Source organism: Dendrobates tinctorius, unplaced genomic scaffold, assembly GCF_039654945.1.
Source record: "Dendrobates tinctorius isolate UK_male_01 unplaced genomic scaffold, ASM3965494v1 ptg000011l, whole genome shotgun sequence".
In the NCBI taxonomy this organism is placed as follows: Eukaryota; Metazoa; Chordata; class Amphibia; order Anura; family Dendrobatidae; genus Dendrobates; species Dendrobates tinctorius.
Genome location: NW_027361679.1, coordinates 95596981 through 95618206, shown reverse-complemented (window position 1 = coordinate 95618206; position 21226 = coordinate 95596981). Strand labels below are relative to the sequence as shown.

At 48.6% G+C, this 21226-nt stretch overlaps 1 protein-coding gene and 1 pseudogene across 4 annotated transcripts in view; one reads left to right on the top strand and one right to left on the bottom strand.

Moving 5' to 3' along the window:
* The window catches only part of LOC141100427 (mpv17-like protein 2), a 41033-nt pseudogene extending 33091 nt beyond the window's left edge, over positions 1-7942 (bottom strand).
* LOC141048866 (mpv17-like protein 2) overlaps positions 6343-21226 on the top strand; it is a 46016-nt gene continuing 31132 nt past the window's right edge. Inside the window, exons 1-2 of one of the 4 annotated variants that reach the window (XM_073544972.1) lie at positions 6391-6474; positions 13537-13600. The gene's annotated coding sequence lies outside the window, so the exon portion shown is untranslated. Of the gene's footprint in view, positions 6475-6536; positions 6766-13536; positions 13601-21226 lie in introns of those variants that run through there. The other 3 variants (XM_073544967.1, XM_073544961.1, XM_073544958.1) reach the window with 3 other exon arrangements.

Genomic DNA, 21226 nt, shown 5'->3' with positions numbered 1-21226 from the left:
GCCAGGGGCAAAGGTCAGAGCAGGGCGCCGGCGAGTATCAGTGGAGGACCTCATTCTCTCCTTGGAGGCCCGGATAGCATCCTGCGTGCGGTCCCAAATGTCACGTGCCTCCACCGCCCAGCCTGCCACCCTAGAGTCGGTGGATGTCACGGGCATGGGCACGGGGACACGCGGATGCTGACCGTAATTTAAGAGGAATGGGGTCTGACCGGTGGTGTCGGCCACCATGTTGTTCAAGGCGAACTCCTCCCACGGCAGCAAGGATGCCCAATCATCCTGCCTGGCCGAGACAAAATGTCGCAGATATGTCACCAGGGTCTGGTTGGCTCTCTCCACCAGCCCATTCATCTTGGAATGATAGGCCGAGGAGAGATTTAGCTCAATGCTGAGCAGAGAACAGAGATCTCTCCAGAACCGAGACGCAAACTGAGGATCCTGGTCGCTGACAATCTTATCCGGAAAACATGTTTAATAAACAATGCTGCCAGGCCTCGTGCCGAAGGTAGCCGAGAGTGGTACCAGATGCACCATCTTGGAGATATGATCGGTGATCACCCAAATGACGGTGCTGCCACTGGACTTGGGCAGACCCAACACAAAGTCCATACCGACCATCTCCTAGGGCCTGTCCGCAACCGGCAGAGGATAGAGTAACCCAGCGGGCCGCTGCCGAGAGGACTGATTCTGGGCACAAGAGATGCACGCCTGAATATAGTCCCTGACGTCACGGACAATATGCGGCCACCAGTACGTCCTCGCCAGGAGTTCAGAGGTCCGTTTGATCCCGAAATGGCCACCCACTCTGGACAAATGAGCCCAACTGAGGACCTCTGGTCGCAGATGGGCAGGGACAAAAGTCTTGCCCGGAGGTACAGACTCGAGAGCAATCGGAGCCACGGTCCTCAGGCTCTCCGATGGGACTATCAGTCGAGGCTCCTCCTCCTCCGATGACACCACGGAGCGAGAAAGAGCATCGGCCCAGACGTTCGTCTCCCCGGAGAGAAAATGCAGTGTGAAATGGTATCGGGAGAAAAACAAGGACCATCTGGCCTGGCGAGAATTCAGCCGCTGAGCCGTCTGTAAATAGACCAAATTTTTGTGGTCGGTGAACACCTGGAAAGGGTGGCGAGCCCCCTCCAAAAGGTGTCTCCACTCTGAGAAGGCCAGCTTCATTGCTAGCAACTCCCTGTCCCCGATGGAATAATTCCTCTCCGCCGGTGTGAAGGTCTTGGAGAAGAAGAAGCATGGCTGCTTCCGACCTTGCGAGTCCTTCTGAAAAAGGACAGCTCCAGCACCAACAGAGGAGGCCTTCACCTCCAGAATGAATGGCTTATCTACATCAGGGCGATGTAGAATGGGAGCACTAGCAAAGTGGGACTTAATGGAGGCAAAGGCCTTGGAGACCGTTTCCGACCACAGTTTGGGATTTGCACCCTTCTTGGTGAGGGCTACCAAGGGTGCTACCAAAGTTGAGAAATGGGGAATGAATTGGCGATAGTAATTTATGAACCCCATAAAGCGCTGCACCGCTTTGAGAGAATGGGGTTCCTGCCAATCCATCACCGCCTGCAGCTTGGCAGGATCCATGGCCAAACCCTGGGCTGAGATGATGTAGCCCATGAAAGGCAAGGACTCCTGCTCAAACACACATTTCTCCAATATGGTATAAAGAGAGTGGGCCGGCAGGAGATCGAAAACTTTGCGAACATCTCTCTGGTGGGAGTCAATGTCTGGAGAGTAAATGAGAATATCATCCAGATAGACTACTACCGAGGTGGCAAGCATATCCCGGAAGATATCGTTCACAATGTCTTGGAAGATGGCTGGGGCGTTACATAGCCCGAAGGGCATCACCAGGTATTCATAGTGCCAGTCTCTGGTGTTAAAAGCAGTCTTCCAGTCTTCCTCACAAATGCGAATCAGGTTATAGGCTCCCCGCAGATCAAGCTTAGTAAACACTCTCGCTCCCCGTAGCCTATCAAACAGTTCCGATATCAGGGGCAGAGGATACTTATTCTTAACGGTTATGGCGTTAAGGCCCCTGTAATCGATGCACGGACGTAATTCTCCATTCTTCTTTTGGACAAAGAAGAATCCGGCCCCCGCCGGAGACACCGACTTCCTAATGAATCCTCTTGCCAGATTCTCCCTCATATACTGAGACTTGGCCTCTGTCTCTGGGAGAGATAGGGGCATACTTGACCCCGGGGAGGCTCAGCGCCGGGCAAGAGGTCAATAGGGCAGTCGTAAGGGCGGTGCGGCGGAAGGGTCTCCTCCGCCTTCTTGGAGAAGACGTCTGCTGTTATGATGAGTCACCGAAGGAGGAAAAAACAAAATACCAGCTAAGTCCAGAAAAACCAGAGAGGTTGGCAGCTATCTGATTGCAGACCCCTGAACCTATCCACAACAACTAGCAGTAGCCGTGGGGGGTTCCTACGGTGCCCTAGACCCCTCGATCACAGCCGGAGAACTATATAGCCTAAAGACAGAAAGGGGAAAAACTAAACTGCCCCAGAGCAGACACCAAAGCAATAGGCAGCCCCCAACATATAATGACGGTGAAGCAAGATGAAAACACTAACACAGATAGAAAGATAGGTTGAGCAAATGATGGGGCCCAAGCTAACTACATAGGACAGGATAGGAAAGCTGCTGTCTGCCATCCGCAAAAACCCTATCAAAATGAGCCAACCGACTGATAGGAAAAACAGGCCCTGAAGTCGCTAGGCTTCAAAAGACTATATCAGCACTCAGGTATATTCTAAAGACAGAGCAAAATATCAACAGATCAGAGACAAAAATGGAATTCAGCTCACCCCCGGCCGGGGATGGCAGAACTCCCAAAAAACGAGGCAAAACAAAAACAAAACTGAAGAGTACAAAGAGAGCAGAAAAACTTAACTTTGAGATGCAGGAATCAGACTGGTCTCCAAGAATCCAGCAGGAAAATCACCAGCCAGGAAGAAGGGCGTCGGCAGCCTTATATCCAGTCCTCAATTCCAGCCACCCAGTCATTATCTAGCTGCCCAGGTGTTTGGCAATCAGTCTCACTACCTTCCTTCACTAGAGGAGGGAGTTCATCAGACCTCAATGGTGAAGGGAAAAATGAACTCACAACAGTCTGCTAACTGCTGATATGGCTTGGGAAGCGAGGAGAGATCTGCAGGAACCTCGGAAGTAGCGACCTGTACGCAGTCCCTCAGACACCTACCCTCGCAGGACTTGCTCCAACCGAGGATTTTTCCCGAAGACCACTCTATGTAGGGAGAGTGAGCTCGTAACCAGGGAATCCCTAGGAGGACCTGGTCGTTACCTTCGGGCATCACAAGGAGAGACAGCATCTCCTGATGAGGAGACAGTGAGAGTCTCAGTGGAGCCATCTGGTTAGTGATTTGGGACGGGAGTGTCGCCCCATTCACCACCCTGATGGTGACTGGCTGAGGTAGCAAGACCAGGGGGACTGCGTGTTGTTGAGCGAAGGCAGATGACATGAAATTGCCCTCCGCCCCAGAGTCCACGCAAACCTCCACCATCAGAGTGGAAGAATCAAACTCTAACACCCCTTTAAACAGGAGCTTGGAGGAGAAAGTTGCGGTGTCTAGTAGCTCCCCCCCCCGATAACCACTAGATGGGAGCGTTTCCCAACCGCTGTGGGCACTGGTTGGCAAGGTGCCCAGTCCACGCAAACCTCCACCATCAGAGTGGAAGAATCAAACTCTAACACCCCTTTAAACAGGAGCTTGGAGGAGAAAGTTGCGGTGTCTAGTAGCCCCCCCCCCAATAACCACTAGATGGGAGCGTTTCCCAACCGCTGTGGGCACTGGTTGGCAAGGTGCCCAGTCTGCCGACAGCGGAAGCAGACTGGAGGTACCCGCGCGGCCCGGGCCCCGTGCGGGACACCTCCATGGCCTCTGGAGGCTTGGGCGGTGGACCGGGAGGGTTCCAGTGGTCTAGCAAAATTTTGAGCCAACTTATAACGTTGGTGGGACCTGGAGCCCTCCAACCCTCGCTCAGAGAAACGAACGTCAATTCGGGTGGAAACCGTAATGAGCTCCTCTAGAGTGGTGGGCACCTCCCTGGTGGCCAGGGCGTCTTTGACATGATCAGCCAGGCCTCTCCAGAATATGGGTATGAGAACCTTATCTGGCCATTCCAGCTCTGAGGCCAGAGTTCTGAAGAGGATGGCATACTGGCTGACCAAAGACGAACCGCTAAAGCAACTGAAGTGCCGTATCGTGCGTGACCCGAGGTCCCAGGAACACCTGTTTCAGAGTAACCAAAAAATGGCTGGCACTCTGTACCAGGGGATCACCGCGCTCCCACAGCGGGGTGGCCCATTCCAAGGCCCTGCCCGACAGGAGGGAGATGATAAATCCCACCTTGGCCCGCTCAGAGGGAAATCGTGTAGCCAGCAACTCCAGGTGAATGGAGCACTGACTCACGAAACCCCTGCATGAAGCACTATCACCCGAGAACTTCTTGGGCAGCGGGAGGCGGGACAAGGTCGGGGCAGAACTGGCCATGGAGACACGAGCGACAGCCTCTGTAGCTGCCTGAACGGCGACCGAAGTAACATCCGCAGCTGAGGTGAAACGTTCTAGCGCTGCCAAACTACCCTCCAGCTGCTGGATGTACCTATGCAGTCGTTGTTCATCCGCCATTATTAGCCAGACCCTGGCGCTAGGATAATGTTAAGGCTGGCGGAACGCACCAACTTATAAAATAGTGGTAAGTGCGTTCGCAGCCCGGGGTCCACCGTGCAGAGGTGGTACACTGCTGCTAGATAATGGCGGGAGACTTAAGCGGTGTGAAAAAAGTCACACGTGGGTTACGTCACCCAATGTGAACAGTAGCGAACTTTGTTAACTCACAGAGCCGCACCACCGCTGAATGTAGATGCCGGAGCCTGTTTAGCTCACAGAGCCCGGCCAAAAAAGCACACAGTGAATGGCCACAGAACTCTACCCCAAGGACATGGGGTTAGAGTCCCTCTAGGCACACTGAGCGCGTGGCGTCGCTGCCACGAGCGCCGCTAAAGACACTGGCTATGGAGTGTGGAGCACTCGCACTGAGGCGTGCCGAGTCACTGGTGTGGACTAAAGCCTGACTCCAACTCTGACCTACCTACACCTAAGCCTGGGCGCTAGCAGTCCAGGCTGCACAACACATGCGTACCAAGGGTAGGGGTTTCTTAATGAGTCAGTCACCAGAGACATTCATACGTGCATACACCACTCACTCCTCATAGTCTGAAAATACAGGCTATCCTAGTGCATGGCCGAGCAGCCATGCAAGCCTTTTATAGCCACGAGCGTCTGGAACCTTCCTGGCTTCTCGGATGGGCCAATCCGAACACGAGCAGGACCTGAGCATGTGACCCTTGATCTCCAATGGGAGATCACTCCACGGGCATGCTCAGTGGCCCGACATGGGGACTTAGTCCCTGGAGAATCTCGCTGCTGAGCAGCATGCATTGCCATAGCTGTGCCAGAGGTGGCAGCAACAGCAAGCAAACCCATGGAGCTGGTCTGGGCAGAGCACTGGGACCGAAAGTTTGCTGAGCAACCTCCTCTGTGGCTGGAGAGGAATGGGAGACCGTCAGAGGCAAGGCTCTGGATTCTCAGGCTGTGTGCACACGGTGCGGATTCATCCGCGCAGATTTTGCAAAATCCGCAGGTGAAACCGCAGGTCAAAATACCTGCGGATTGCCCTGCGGTTTTTCATCTCCTCAATGGAGGAGATGGCAAACCGCAGGGGAATCCGCAGAAAGAATTGACATGTCAATTCTTTCTGCGGATTGAAAACCGCAGATAATCCGCGCGGAAAATTCTGCACCGTCTGCACTGCGGTTTTTGATTCCCATAGGGAATCATTGTTCTGTACACCGCAGCAAAAACTGCTGCGGGTCCGCAGCGGCCGGAACCGCAGCAAAATCCACAGCGTGTGCACACAGCCTCACTGTTCAGTGACAGAAATCCGATGCCAATAATGATGCCTCACTGTACTGGAGCGAGGAGCCGGGGCCTGATCACAAGAGCTGACAATCTGAGGAAGCAGCAATGCTGAATAACAGTCTGCCCTGTGTCACTAGATCCTTATAAATGAGGCCTCACTGTACAGGAGAGACTGGAGTGAGGAGCAGAGGGCTGATCACAAGAGCTGACAATCTGAGGAAGCAGTAGTGCTGACTAACAGTCTACACTGTGTCACTAGACCCTTATACAGGGGTATAACGAGGCTCTATCTTTACAGGCAGAGACCTAGAACGATGACTGTGGAAAACGTACTTCTATATAAAAAAAAAAAAACTGTTAAAAGAGCCGGCTCTTTTTGGTGAGCGGAGCAGAATGAGCCGGATCACCAAAAAGAGCCGAACTTCCCATCACTAGCGGCGACAGTCACTTCCGGTTATACGGCTGGCGCCGCAGTCACGTGTTCAGCAGACGCCTGAGCTGTGCCCTGTGCCCCCAGCAGGTGAGTTCACCCCGGTGGCATATCGCGGCAGTATATAAGTGATGCCCCGTTACCGCCCCCAATGTACTGGCGCAGTGCGGGGACCACGTGATGCAGTCTGCCGCCACTAGGGGAGTAGCAGCGTTCTGAGGAGCGCGGGCTCCGGTGCACGGCTCTGCTTGCTGTCAGTGAATGCAGGTTCCGGGGCTGTAGCACGGCAGGTGTGCGCTGAAGCTGCCTGTAGGGAGCAGCAGGCATGATTAACCCTCTGTCAGCCTGGCGCAGGAATATTTGTTGTCTCCCCTTTTAGAGGTAATACTAAGGCTGTAATCTGCCCGGCTCTGAGAGGTTTTATTTTTTCTTGCCTAATCTGTATTTTTTTCCAGAGCACCACTTTTTGTTTTGTTAACCCCTTCCTGATATGGGATGTGCTGTACAGATATGGCCCATTCAGGTGGGAGTGTTTGGAGCGGGCTCAGAAGTTGGGTCCGTTCCATTTGCGACTGGTGCCAGCTGTGTTACGCAGCCAACACGTGCCTCCAACAGCAAAGGGTTAGCTCGAGGGTGGGTGGGGACTATTATCTAATTGTAAAGTTTTCACCCCCCCCCCACAAACACACTCCTTTTCCCATCCCCAAAACAAACCCATTTAGTATTGTGAAAGTCCAAACTATGAAAATCTAAAATGTGGCTCATAGGGTGACGAGTCAAAAAGAATGAAATCATCAGCTCTGACGCGTTTTAGTCATTTACTCCAAAATTGTGCGCAAGTGATCAAAAAGTACCAATAAAAACTGCTCACCCTACAAGAAAAACAAGGCCTCGTACAGTTGGATGGGAAAACAATAAGTTATGGGCCTAGACTAAAGAATGGTGACAGTCATGAATTTTCCAAAATAAGGCGGTAATTTTCCAGCGCTATATGCAGGGCGCGCCGTCGGCGTTCAGCACGTGTGTGTGAATAATCTTCAGTGGCACGCAATGCAATAATAATGTCCATGCACTAGAGCGGGGACCCTACCTGTAGCCCGGATCCTCGTGTCTCGTGGTCCAGTGAATTGTGGCTCACAGCTGTCCGCTAGACCTGGAGCTAATGCACCAAGTCGGCAAACGGCTGAAAATGGTGGATTTTGTGAGTAGCCCTGCACAGCAAAGTAGGCCTGGGTGCACATATACTGGTCTTAGGGGATGATAGTACCCGTCTGAGGAGGGACTTCAAGATGGATGCAGCAGTGTTGGGGGTGCTTGATAGGAGAATACTGAATGGGGGTAAGGTGGGAAACCCTGGAGCTTGGTATACCTTTTGTGTGACTTCTTTAGAAAAGCTTTGGCTGTCATTCTACTGTAAGAGGGGGCTATGGGTGACACAATGGTGAGAGGCTGAAGGAGCTGGATGCAGCGCGCGACCCACCCTCTCTCGGAGCTGGATGCGGCGCGCGGCCCTCCCTCTCTCGGAGCTGGATGCGGCGCGCGGCCCTCCCTCTCTCGGAGCTGAATGCGGCGCGCGGCCCTCCCTCTCTCGGAGCTGAATGCGGCGCGCGGCCCTCCCTCTCTCGGAGCTGAATGCGGCGCGCGGCCCTCCCTCTCTCGGAGCTGGATGCGGCGCGCGGCCCTCCCTCTCTCGGAGCTGGATGCGGCGCGCGGCCCTCCCTCTCTCGGAGCTGGATGCGGCGCGCGGCCCTCCCTCTCTCGGAGCTGGATGCGGCGCGCGGCCCTCCCTCTCTCGGAGCTGAATGCGGCGCGCGGCCCTCCCTCTCTCGGAGCTGGATGCGGCGCGCGGCCCTCCCTCTCTCGGAGCTGGATGCGGCGCGCGGCCCTCCCTCTCTCGGAGCTGGATGCGGCGCGCGGCCCTCCCTCTCTCGGAGCTGGATGCGGCGCGCGGCCCTCCCTCTCTCGGAGCTGGATGCGGCGCGCGGCCCTCCCTCTCTCGGAGCTGAATGCGGCGCGCGGCCCTCCCTCTCTCGGAGCTGAATGCGGCGCGCGGCCCTCCCTCTCTCGGAGCTGGATGCGGCGCGCGGCCCTCCCTCTCTCGGAGCTGGATGCGGCGCGCGGCCCTCCCTCTCTCGGAGCTGGATGCGGCGCGCGGCCCTCCCTCTCTCGGAGCTGGATGCGGCGCGCGGCCCTCCCTCTCTCGGAGCTGAATGCGGCGCGCGGCCCTCCCTCTCTCGGAGCTGGATGCGGCGCGCGGCCCTCCCTCTCTCGGAGCTGGATGCGGCGCGCGGCCCTCCCTCTCTCGGAGCTGGATGCGGCGCGCGGCCCTCCCTCTCTCGGAGCTGGATGCGGCGCGCGGCCCTCCCTCTCTCGGAGCTGGATGCGGCGCGCGGCCCTCCCTCTCTCGGAGCTGGATGCGGCGCGCGGCCCTCCCTCTCTCGGAGCTGAATGCGGCGCGCGGCCCTCCCTCTCTCGGAGCTGGATGCGGCGCGCGGCCCTCCCTCTCTCGGAGCTGGATGCGGCGCGCGGCCCTCCCTCTCTCGGAGCTGAATGCGGCGCGCGGCCCTCCCTCTCTCGGAGCTGGATGCGGCGCGCGGCCCTCCCTCTCTCGGAGCTGGATGCGGCGCGCGGCCCTCCCTCTCTCGGAGCTGGATGCGGCGCGCGGCCCTCCCTCTCTCGGAGCTGGATGCGGCGCGCGGCCCTCCCTCTCTCGGAGCTGGATGCGGCGCGCGGCCCTCCCTCTCTCGGAGCTGGATGCGGCGCGCGGCCCTCCCTCTCTCGGAGCTGGATGCGGCGCGCGGCCCTCCCTCTCTCGGAGCTGGATGCGGCGCGCGGCCCTCCCTCTCTCGGAGCTGGATGCGGCGCGCGGCCCTCCCTCTCTCGGAGCTGGATGCGGCGCGCGGCCCTCCCTCTCTCGGAGCTGGATGCGGCGCGCGGCCCTCCCTCTCTCGGAGCTGGATGCGGCGCGCGGCCCTCCCTCTCTCGGAGCTGGATGCGGCGCGCGGTCCGAAAGGTTGAGACTGCTCGCTCATGGTATAATGGGATTGGTGTTAGTCCTGATATGCAGATCATAAGTTCGGGGCATGAACACTATAAATGAGATGTATCTTCGTTGTGAGCTGCAGAGAACGGGCTGAGAGTGACACAGCGGTCTTGGAATTTGTGCATGGAATCACTTTGAACTAGAGTGATGGCAGTGGTTAAAGGGGCACCCATTCATAAGTGACATAGAAGTCATAACTGACGTGTTAAAAAGGATTTCTAATAGTTATGTGATCAGTTCACGCTGAGATAGCTATGAGCGCAATGATAAAGTGCCAGTCTATATACAGGGCACTGATTACCGTAGATAAGAGCTTGCCTTTATGGAAGTCTTTGGACGTTAGAGAGACTGAGGGTAATTGTCTTCTTTATGCACATATTAGGTATCTCCTGAGGGACAGATAGTGCAGCAGAGTAGTTCAGATCCTGGTAAGACTATTTGTATATCTGTCATGATCCATGCTGGATCATGACAGATAAAATGCACTAGTAACCTTTTTTTTTTTTTTTTTCCTTAAGCTGTGTCGCTTAAAGATAGTTTTACCCCCGGTGGCCGTTGGGGTCATTGCACTCTGGTTTCTTTAGTTTAGTGCATGTGATTATAAAGCAGGTGTGATTGCTATGGCTCTGCTATAATAGTGTCAGGTGTTGCAATCACAGTTGGTGATAGTGGTCATTTCCAACCATCCTTGGTGGAGGAAGGAGCTAGAGAGAGTTCCTTGCCGCACAGTCAGAGTCCTGGTGTGGAAGGAGTCACAGAGGGGATTTCTTTGCAGCTCTGACAAAGCTTGGTGGCAGCTATTCAGGAGGAAAGCTGCATTCTGGTGGTGGACTCTGTTGCTGGGAGCAAGAGCAACAGAGCAAAGCTAAGTGGTGTTTCCCTGTTTGTATTTTTCCCTGGTGTGTATTAGTACAGCGGTGGGGCCAGTGCCTGCATCACCCAACTTCCTAGCAAGGGATAGGTATAGGGTGTGCTAGGGTGACAGGTTCCGGCTCGGCGACAGGTGAGGAGCCTGTATAGGGAACGTTAGGAGTGTGAGGGACACTGACTCAGGGGAGTGCAGAAGGTCTCCACGTCCCTGTTCCCTATCGCAGGGCCCACCATTGTAACTTTTTCCCCTTCCCCCGGGTCTTGTTGTTTTAGTACCGGCCTGCGGGTCGTGTCACACAGGACAGTTACACGTGCCGTGTCTTGTTGTTTGTTACCGGCCTGCGGGTCATATCGCACATGACTGGTCCACGTGACAAGATCTTTGTGAGGTTGTTTATATGTAATTTAGAATAAAATTTAAGTTTTTATCCCTTTTTTTCAGTGATTTTTGCTTTTTTTTTTTTTTTTTTAAATGAAGGGATTCTAAATAGTTTGACAATATTTTTAAAGTGCAATCAACACCATAAAAGCAAAACCACCCAAAAAATGGCAAGATTGTTGTTTTGGTATCCAAACTCACTGTGGTTAAAGAAAAAAATGCCCCCCCTCCATTGTTCAGTATATTGTATGGTAAAGTCAATGTTTCCATTCAAAAATAACTTGGCCTCCAAATAAAACAAGCCCTCATATGGCTATGTAGTTGGAAAAGTCATAAAAGTTATGGCTCTTGTAGAAAAAAAAAAAAGGGAAAAAAAGAGCGTGGAGTTGACTTTGTTCGGCCAAAGGGGTCAGCCACCCTTTTTTCATTTTGAAAAGCAGCCCAGCATGCTGTAAATATAGAGTGTACAGTACAGTCATGGCCAAAAGTTTTGAGAATGACACAAATATTAATTTTTACAAAGTCTACTGCTTCATTTTTTCTAATGGCAATTTGCATATACTCCAGAATGTTATAAAGAGTGATCAGCTTAACAGCAATTACTTGCAAAGTCAATATTTGCCTAGAAAATGAACTTTATCCCCCAAAACACATTTCAACATCATTGCAGCCCTGCCTTAAAAGGACCAGCTAACATCGTTTCAGTGATTTCTCCATTAACACAGGTGTGGGTGTTGATGAGGACAGGGCTGGAGATCAATCTGTCATGATTAAGTAAGAATGACACCACTGGACACTTTAAAAGGAGGCTGGTGCTTGGCATCATTGTTTCTCTTCTGTTAACCATGGTTATCTCTAAAGAAACACGTGCAGTCATCATTGCATTGCACAAAAATGGCCTAACAGGGAAGAGTATCGCAGCTAGAAAGATTGCACCTCAGTCAACAATCTATCGCATCATCAAGAACTTCAAGGAGAGAGGTTCCCTTGTTGCCAAAAGGCTCCAGGGCGCCCAAGAAAGACCAGCAAGCGCCAGGACCGTCTCTTAAAAGTGTTTCAGCTGCGGGATCGGGCTACCAGCAGTGCAGAGCTTGCTCAGGAATGGCAGCAAGCAGGTGTGAGTGCATCTGCACTCACTGTGAGGCGGAGACTCTTGGAGCAAGGCCTGGTCTCAAGGAGGGCAGCAAAGAAGCCACTTCTCTCCAGAAAAAACATCATGGACAGACTGATATTCTGCAAGAGGTACAGGGAGTGGACTGCTGAGGACTGGGGTAAAGTCATTTTCTCTGATGAATCCCCTTTTCGAATGTTTGGGACATCTGGAAAACGGCTTATTCGGAGAAGACCAGGTGAGCGCTACCACCAGTCTTGTCTCATGCCAACTGTCAAGCATCCTGAAACCATTCATGTGTGGGGTTGCTTCTCAGCCAAGGGAATGGGCTCTCTCTCAGTCTTGCCTAAAAACACAGCCATGAATAAAGAATAGTACCAGAATGTCCTCCAAGAGCAGTTTGGCGATCAACAATGCCTTTTTCAACATGATGGAGCACCTTGCCATAAAGCAAAGGTGATAACTAAATGGCTCAGGGAACAAAACATAGAGATTTTGGGACCATGGCCTGGAAACTCCCCAGATCTTAATCCCATTGAGAACTTGTGGTCTATCATCAAGAGACGGGTGGATAAACAAAAACCTTCAAATTCAGACAAAATAAAAGCATTGATTTTGCAAGAATGGACTGCTATCAGTCAGGATTTGATCCAGAAGTTGATTGAGAGCATGCCAGGGAGAATTCCTGAGGTCCTGAAGAAGAAGGGTCAACACTGCAAATATTGACTTGCTGCATTAACTCATTCTAGCTGTCAATATAACCTTTTGTTACTCATAATATGATTGCAATTATATTTCTGTATGTGATAAAAACATCTGACAAACGCACAAAAAACCAGAGGCCAGCAGATCATGTGAAAATATAATATTTGTGTCATTCTCAAAACTTTTGGCCATGACTGTATATTCACCTAGTAAATATCCTTGCTTTCTATACTAGTCTCCTTGGTGATACAGACAGTGAATGTTTTTTTGCATTTTAAATTATGCTTTTTATTTTCAATGCATGTGTTAATTTGCGCTTACAGTATATTCCCTCAGCAAATTAGAAGGAAAATCACTGATTTACAGTAGCGGCACTTTGTATGAGCTGTAAAGAGGGCCTGTTAATTTATCAGTAAATGTCAGTAAAATCCCTGAGCTCCCCTGATTATGCCACTATCTTCCATTGTGCGTGACCTTGCTCCATTGCAATGATATTCGCATTTGTTTATTTTGCAGGGCGGTATGGGAAATTTCTTCTTGCAGTTCAGCTGGGTGTTTTTTCTGAATCTCCATACCAGATGTTGCAAATCACAGATCAGCCACATGTGACTGATAGAATGCTAGATCTACTGCTGAACTCTTATTGGTAGTGGTTGGGAGGGATGAAAAGTCACGGCCCCAGAGAAAACTGAAGAAACGCCCAGTTGTACTGCCAGCAGAGATTTCCCATACTGAGCTGCAAAGCAATAAATATTAATATCTTTGCAATGGAGTAACGCAGCACAAAAAGGAAAAGAGCAAAAGGGAAAGGGGACATCAGGATTTTTAAACTGTTTATTTTAGCATTTTTTTTTATTAAGAAATGCATACGCCGTGTGCCATTTTTACAGCGATATGTTCTGCAGTATTTACTGGTGTGTATTTCACTGCAGTATACCTGCGGTGGGGAAGTACCCTTGTATGTACTGGAATCACATCGCATCCTGGTATCTGGACACCAAATCTTCTATTAATATTGTGGTTTTTCTCTCTTGCATTCAATAGCGAAGATAAAATCTTCAACAAAGGCCATATATTGTGACTTACTTGCTGGCGCAGACAGTTGCAGGTAATGCTCTCAGAAGTGACCTACATTGGATATATTTGTAGCAGACCCTCGCATAGAATCCCTCATATAAACCAAAGCAGAGACCCTGGAAACTGCATACTGTATCTTACAAACTGCCCACTGCCGGATTCCCAGCTATGTCACGAATGCCATACAGCTGGAAGAACCATCTGGAAGTGGCTGTCCGATACCTTCCTTCTCAGCGACTTCCCAGGACATCCTTAAGAGCTTCCTGTTGATATCACTCATTGATTCTAGCAGGCCATTCCTCCTCTTCAGATCCTAGGTGCCCAGTAGGGTTTGGTACCAATCCCTTCACCACTGACTGTCACGTCATGATGTACAATTATTTTTGCTTTTTATGTAGTGAAACTACTGTTCTTGTCTGGCTCCAGCAAAAATACTCTCACCAATCCATCTGGCTCGATGGGAGTAGAGCTACACAGTGTATATGGTCTGCGGCCCCATTGCTGTATTAAACAATGCTAATGGCTGCAATAAAATACTGCCCTAATATATAGTAATGAAATAAAATGTCTTCTCTCCTTTTTTTACCAAAATGAATTTTATTGTAAATGTTATGTTTTCTGAACTCTCTAGTTAGTCTAGCATACAATTAGTAAGTTTACCAGCAGCAAGCTGTAGTTTTCACTGGTACCATTTCACTTTTTAATACAATTTTTGGAAAGTGGAATGAAACAATAATTCTGTATATATGTCTATATACAGTGCCTTGCGGAAGTATTCGGCCCCCTGGAACTTTTAAACCTTTTCCCGCATATCATGCTTCAAACATAAAGATATCAAGTGTAAATTTTTGGTGAGGAATCAACAACAAGTGGGACACAATTGTGAAGTTGAACGAAATTTATTGGTCATTTTAAATTTTTTTTGGAAATTCAAAAACTGAAAAGTGGGGCGTGCAATATTATTCAGCCCCTTTAACTTAATACTTTGTTGCGCCACCTTTTGCTGCGATTACAGCTGCAAGTCGCTTGGGGTATGTCTATCAGTTTTGAACATCGCAAGACTGAAATTCTTGCCCATTCTTCCTTGGCAAACAGCGCGAGCTCAGTGAGGTTTGATGGAGATCGTTTGTGAACAGCAGTTTTCAGCTCTTTCCACAGATTTTCGATTGGATTCAGGTCTGGATTTTGACTTGGCCATTCTAACACCTGGATACGTTTATTTGTGAACCATTCCATTGTAGATTTTGCTTTATGTTTGTGATCATTGTCTTGTTGGAAGACAAATCTCCGTCCCAGTCTCAGGTCTTTTGCAGACTCCAACAGGTTTTCTTCAAGAATGGTCCTGTATTTGGCTCCATCCATCTTCCCATCAATTTTTTTCCATCTTCCCTGTCCCTGCTGAAGAAAAGCAGGCCCAAGCCATGATGCTGCCACCACCATGTTTGACAGTGGGGATGGTGTGTTCAGGGTGATGAGCTGTGTTGCCTTTACGCCAAACACATTGTTGCCCAAAAATTTGATTTTGGTTTCATCTGACCAGAGCACCTTCTTCCACATGTTTGGTGTGTCTTCCAGGGGGCTTGTTGCAAACTTTAAACAACACTTTTTATGGATATCTTTGAGAAATGACTTTCTTCTTGCCACTCTTCCATAAAGGCCAGATTTGTGCAGTGTATGACTGATTGTTGTCCTATGGACAGACTGTCCCACCTCAGCTGTAGATCTCTGCAGTTCATCCAGAGTGATCATGGGCCTCTTGGCTTCATCGTTGATCAATCTTCTCCTTGTTTGAGATGAAAGTTTAGAGGGACGGCCGGGTCTTGGTAGATTTGCAGTGGTATGATACTCCTTCCATTTCAATATGATCGCTTGCACAGTGCTCCTTGGGGTGCTTAAAGTTTTGGAAATCATTTTGTATCCAAGTCCAGCTTTAGGCTATGTGCATACGCTGCGGATTCACCTGCGGGTTTTTCTGTGTGGAACTGCAGGTAAAGTGACCTGCGGTTTCACACCTCTACTATGTTAAAGGTGTGAAACCGCAGCGGAATCCGCAGAAACAATTGACATGCTGCGGTTTATAAACCGCAGCAAAACCGCAGCGTGAGCACAGCAGTTTTTAAAACCCGTAGGGTTACATGGTACTGTACCATGTCTGCGGAACTGCTGCAGTTCCGCAGGGCCAAAACCGCAGCGGAACCGCAGCATGTGCACATAGCCTTAGGCTGAGTGCAGAACGTACTTTTTGGCCCTGCGGATTTTTCCGCGCAGAATGGAAGAAATCTGCAGGTCAAATGACCTGCATTTTTCCTGCAGATTTCTTCCATTTTCCATGCGGTTTTTGTGCGGTTTTCCACTGCGGTTTTCCCCCTGCGGATTTGGTGACAGGGGAGATGGAAAACCGCACAAAAGAAGTAACATGCTGCGGATTTTGTACCGCAGGAAAACCACACGGAAAAATCCGTAGCGTCTGCACAGCGGGTTTTTTTTTCATTGATTTTAAGGCTACTGTACATCACAATGTGGATATGCAACGTTTTTGTGCGGTAAAATCCGCTGCAAATCTGCATCGTGTGCACACAGCCTTAAACTTCTTCACAACAGTATCATGGACCTGCCTGTTGTGTTCCTTGGTCTTCATGATGCTCTCTGTGCATCAAACAGAACCCTGAGACTATCACAGAGCAGGTGCATTTATACGGAGACTTGATTACACACAGGTGGATTATATTTATCATCATTAGTCATTTAGGACAACATTGGATCATTCAGTAATATAATAATAAATGTTATTTTTATAGCGCCGACATATTCCGCAGCACTTTACATTTCAGAGGGGATTTGTACAGACAATAGACATTACAGCATAACAATAATCACATAGATTATAACAAATACCAAGAGGAATGAGGGCCCTGCTCGCAAGCTTACAGTCTATGAGGAAAGAGGTAGACACGAAAGGTGGGTGGTAACAGTTGCCCTGATTGTATGGACCAGCCATAATGTTAAGCGTGTAACAGTACAAACACAGAGGGCTATTGGATGCATAAAGCATGTGGGAACATGATGCGGGGAACCTGGTTATGGTAAAAGTTTTGGCTGTGCCACACAGGGATAGATTAGGTTAATGTGTTGAGGCGATAGGCCAGTCTGAATAAATGCGTTTTCAGGGCACGCTTAAAATTGTGGGGATTGGGACTAATCGTATTGACCTGGGAAGTGCATTCCAAGGAATTGGCACGTGTAAAGTCTTGGAGACGGGAGTGGGAGGTTCTGACTATTGAGGATGCTAACCTCAGGTCATCAGCAGAACGGAGGGCGCGGGTAGGGTGGTATACTGAAACAAGGGAGGAGATGTAAGGTGGTGCTGAGCTATGGAGGGCTTTGTGGGTGAGGGTAATAAGTTTATACTGAATTCTGGAGTGGATGGGTAGCCAGTGTAATGACTGGCACAAGGTAGAGGCATCGGTGTAACGATTGGTGAGGAATATGATCCTGGCTGCAGCATTCAAGACAGATTGGAGAGGGGAGAGTTTGGTAAGAGGGAGACCGATTAGAACAGAGTTACAATAGTCGAGACAAGAATGAATAAGAGAAACAGTAAGAGTTTTTGCAGAGTCAAAAGTAAGAAAAGGTCGAATTCTAGAAATGTTTTTGAGGTGCAGATGACAAGAGCGAGCCAGTGATCGAATGTGGGGGGCAAAGGAAAGCGTGGAATCAAGTATGACCCCAAGACAGCGGGCCTGTTGCTGGGGAGTAATAGTGGAACCACACACAGAAATGGCAATGTCGGGTATAGGTACATTAGTAGAGGGAGGAAACACCAGGAGTTCAGTCTTTGACAGGTTCAGTTTCAGATATAGTGAGGACATGATGTTAGACACAGCATTTAGACAATCGCCGGTGTTTTCTAGAAAGGCTGGCGTGATGTCAGGAGAAGAAGCGTATAATTGGGTGTCATCAGCATAGAGATGGTACTGGAAACCAAATCTACTGATTGTTTGACGAATGGGGCAGTGTATAAGGAGAAGAGGAGGGGGCCTAGAACCGATCCTTGAGGGACCCCAACAGTAAGGGGAATGTGAGAGGAGGAACCGGCAAAAGATACAGTAAAGGAGCGGTCGGAGAGCTAGGAGGAGAACCATGAGAGAACGGTGTCCTTGAGGCCAATGGAACGGAGCATAGTGAGGAGGAGCTGATGATCCACAGTGTCGAATGCTGCAGAGAGATCCAAGAGAATTAGCATGGAGTAATGACCATTTGATTTAGCTGTTAGCAGATCATTAGAGACTTTAGTGAGGGCAGTTTCAGTGGAGTGTAAAGAGCGGAAACCGGATTGGAGAGGGTCGAGAAGAGAGTTTTCTGAGAGATAGCGGATAAGACGGGAGTGGACCAGGCGTTCCAGGAGTTTAGAAATGAAGGGAAGATTAGAGACAGGTCTATAGTTAGCGGCACAGTTTTGGTCGAGGGATGGTTTTTTAAGTAGTGGATGTATGATGGCATGCTTAAATGAGGAGGGAAAAATACCAGAAGAGAGAGAGAGAGAGGTTAAATATTTTAGTTAGGTGAGGGGTGACAGCAGGGGAAAGGGACTGGAGGAGATGTGACGGAAATGGGTCACTGGTGAAAGTGGTTGGGCGAGAAGATGCAAGGAGCCTGCTTACTTCTTCTGTGACTGGTTCAAAATCAGAGAGTGAGCTACAGTCATGGCCAAAAGTACTGACACCCCTGCAATTCTGTCAGATAATACTCAGTTTCTTCCTGAAAATGATTGCAAACACAAATTCTTTGGTATTATTATCTTCATTTAATTTGTCTTAAATGAAAAAACACAAAAAGAATTGTCCTAAAGCCAAATTGGATATAATTCCACACCAAACATAACAAAGAGGGTGGACAAAAGTATTGGCACTGTTCGAAAAATCATTTGATGCTTCTCTAATTTGTGTAATTAACAGCACGTGTAACTTACCTGTGGCACCTAACAGGTGTTGGCAATAACTAAATCACACTTGCAGCCAGTTAACATGGATTAAAGTTGACTCAACCTGTGTCCTTGTGTATACCACATTGTGCATGGAGAAAAGAAAGAAGACCAAATAACTGTCTGAGGACTTGAGAAACCAAATTATGAGGAAGCATGAGCAATCTCAAGGCTACAAGTCCATCTCCAAAGACCTGAATGTTCCTGTGTCTACCGTGCGCAGTGTCATCAAGAAGTTTAAAGCCCATGGCACTGTGGCTAACCTCCCTAGATGTGGCCGGAAAAGAAAAATTGACAAGAGATTTCAACGCAAGATTGTGCGGATGTTGGATAAAGAACCTCCACTAACATCCAAACAAGTTCAAGCTGCACTGCAGTCCGAGGGTACAACGGTGTCAACCCGTACTATCCGTCGGCATCTGAATGAAAAGGGACTGTATGGTAGGAGACCCAGGAAGACTCCACTTCTTACCCCGAGACATAAAAAAGCCAGGCTGGAGTTTGCCAAAACTTACCTGAAAAAGCCTAAAACATTTTGGAAGAATGTTCTCTGGTCAGATGAGACAAAAGTAGAGCTTTTAGGGCAAAAGCATCAACATAGAGTTTACAGGAGAAAAAAGAGGCATTCAAAGAAAAGTACACGGTCCCTACAGTCAAACATGGCGGAGGTTCCCTGATGTTTTGGGGTTGCTTTGCTGCCTCTGGCACTGAACTGCTTGACCGTGTGCATGGCATTATGAAGTCAGAAGACTACCAACAAATTTTGCAGCATAATTTAGAGCCCAGTGTGAGAAAGCTGGGTCTACCTCAGAGGTCATGGGTCTTCCAGCAGGACAATAACCCAAAACACACTTCAAAAAGCACTAGAAAATGGTTTGAGAGAAAGCACTGGAGACTTCTAATGTGGCCAGCAATGAGTCCAGACCTGAATCCCATAGAACACCTGTGGAGAGATCTAAAAATGGCAGTTTGGAGAAGGCACCCTTCAAATATCGGGGACCTGGAGTAGTTTGCCAAAGAAGAATGGTTTAAAATTCCAGCAGAGCATTGTAAGAAACTCATTGATGGTTACCAGAAGCGGTTGGTCGCAGTTATTTTGGTGAAAGGATGTGCAATCAAGTATTAGGCTGAGGGTGCCAATACTTTTGTCCTGCCCATTTTTGGAGTTTTGTGTGAAATGATCAATGTTTTGCTTCATTCTCTTTTGTGTTTTTTCATTTAAGACAAATTAAATGAAGATAATAATACCAAAGAATTTGTGTTTGCAATCATTTTCAGGAAGAAACTGAGTATTATCTGACAGAATTGCAGGGGTGTCAATACTTTTGGCCATGACTGTAGATGCAGTGGGGGAGGGAGGACAGTGCATGGTATGAGGTGATTGGGAGATAATTTCCTGTCGAATCTGGTCAATTTTTTCTTTGAAGTAACTGGCTAGATCGTCAGCTCGGAGCTCCGTGGTTGGGGCCTGTACTCTTGGGTTGAGTAGAGAATGAAAAGTGTCAAAGAGACGTTTCGGGTTATTGGACAGTGAGGTGATGAGGGTGTTGAAATAGGCTTGTTTGGAGAGGTGAAGGGCAGTGTTGTATGTTCTAAGCATAAACTTAAAATGGATGAAATCTTCGTGTAGATATTCAAAGATCCACAATGAACTTCTGGAGTGAGTTTGCTGCACTGAAAGTAATGGGGCCGAATAATATTGCACGCCCCACTTTTCAGTTTTTGAATTTCCAAAAAAATTTAAAATAACCAATAAATTTCGCTCAACTTCACAATTGTGTTCCACTTGTTGATGCTTCACCAAAAATTTACATTTGGTAGCTTTATGTTTGAAGCATGATATGTGGGAAAAGGTTGAAAAGTTCCAGGGTGCTGAATACTTTTGCAAGGCACTGTGTGTGTGTGTGTGTATGTATGTATGTGTATATATATATATATATATATATATATATATATATATATATATATATATATATATATATATATATATATATATATATATATATATATATTTTTTATACATATACAGCTCTGGCAAAAATTAAGAGACCACCACATCAAAACCGTGTCATGGCCTGCCCAATCTCCAGACCTGAACCCCATTGAAAGCCTCTGGAATGTTATCAAGAGGAAGATGGATAGTCACAAGCCATCACACAAAGAAGAACTGCTTACATTTTTGTACACGGAGTCGCATAAGGTCACCCAAAAGCTGTGTGAAACACTGGTGGAAAGTATGCCAGACGCATGAAAGCTGTGATTAACAATCATGGTTATTCCACAAATTGATTTCATTGATTTCGGAATTCTTCTTGAGGAAAAACATTTAGTATTGTTGATAAATGATTATGAATTTGTTTTCTTTGCATTATTTGAGGTCTGAAAGCACTGGGAATTTTTTTAATTTTGACCATTTCTCATTTTCAGAACCACACACACACACACACACACACACACACTTTATTGCTTGGAAATTCGGAGACATGTCAGAAGTTTGTAGACTAAAAGAGCAATTTACATACTGAAAAATATACCTATAAAGAGAAAAATCCGAGAAACTGAACATTTGAAAGTGGTCTCTTAATTTTTTTCCGGAGCTGTATATAACGTGCCACTTTTTTCTGCATGTCAACAAGATGGTAATAGTACATTTATTTAGTTTATATTAAATTTTTA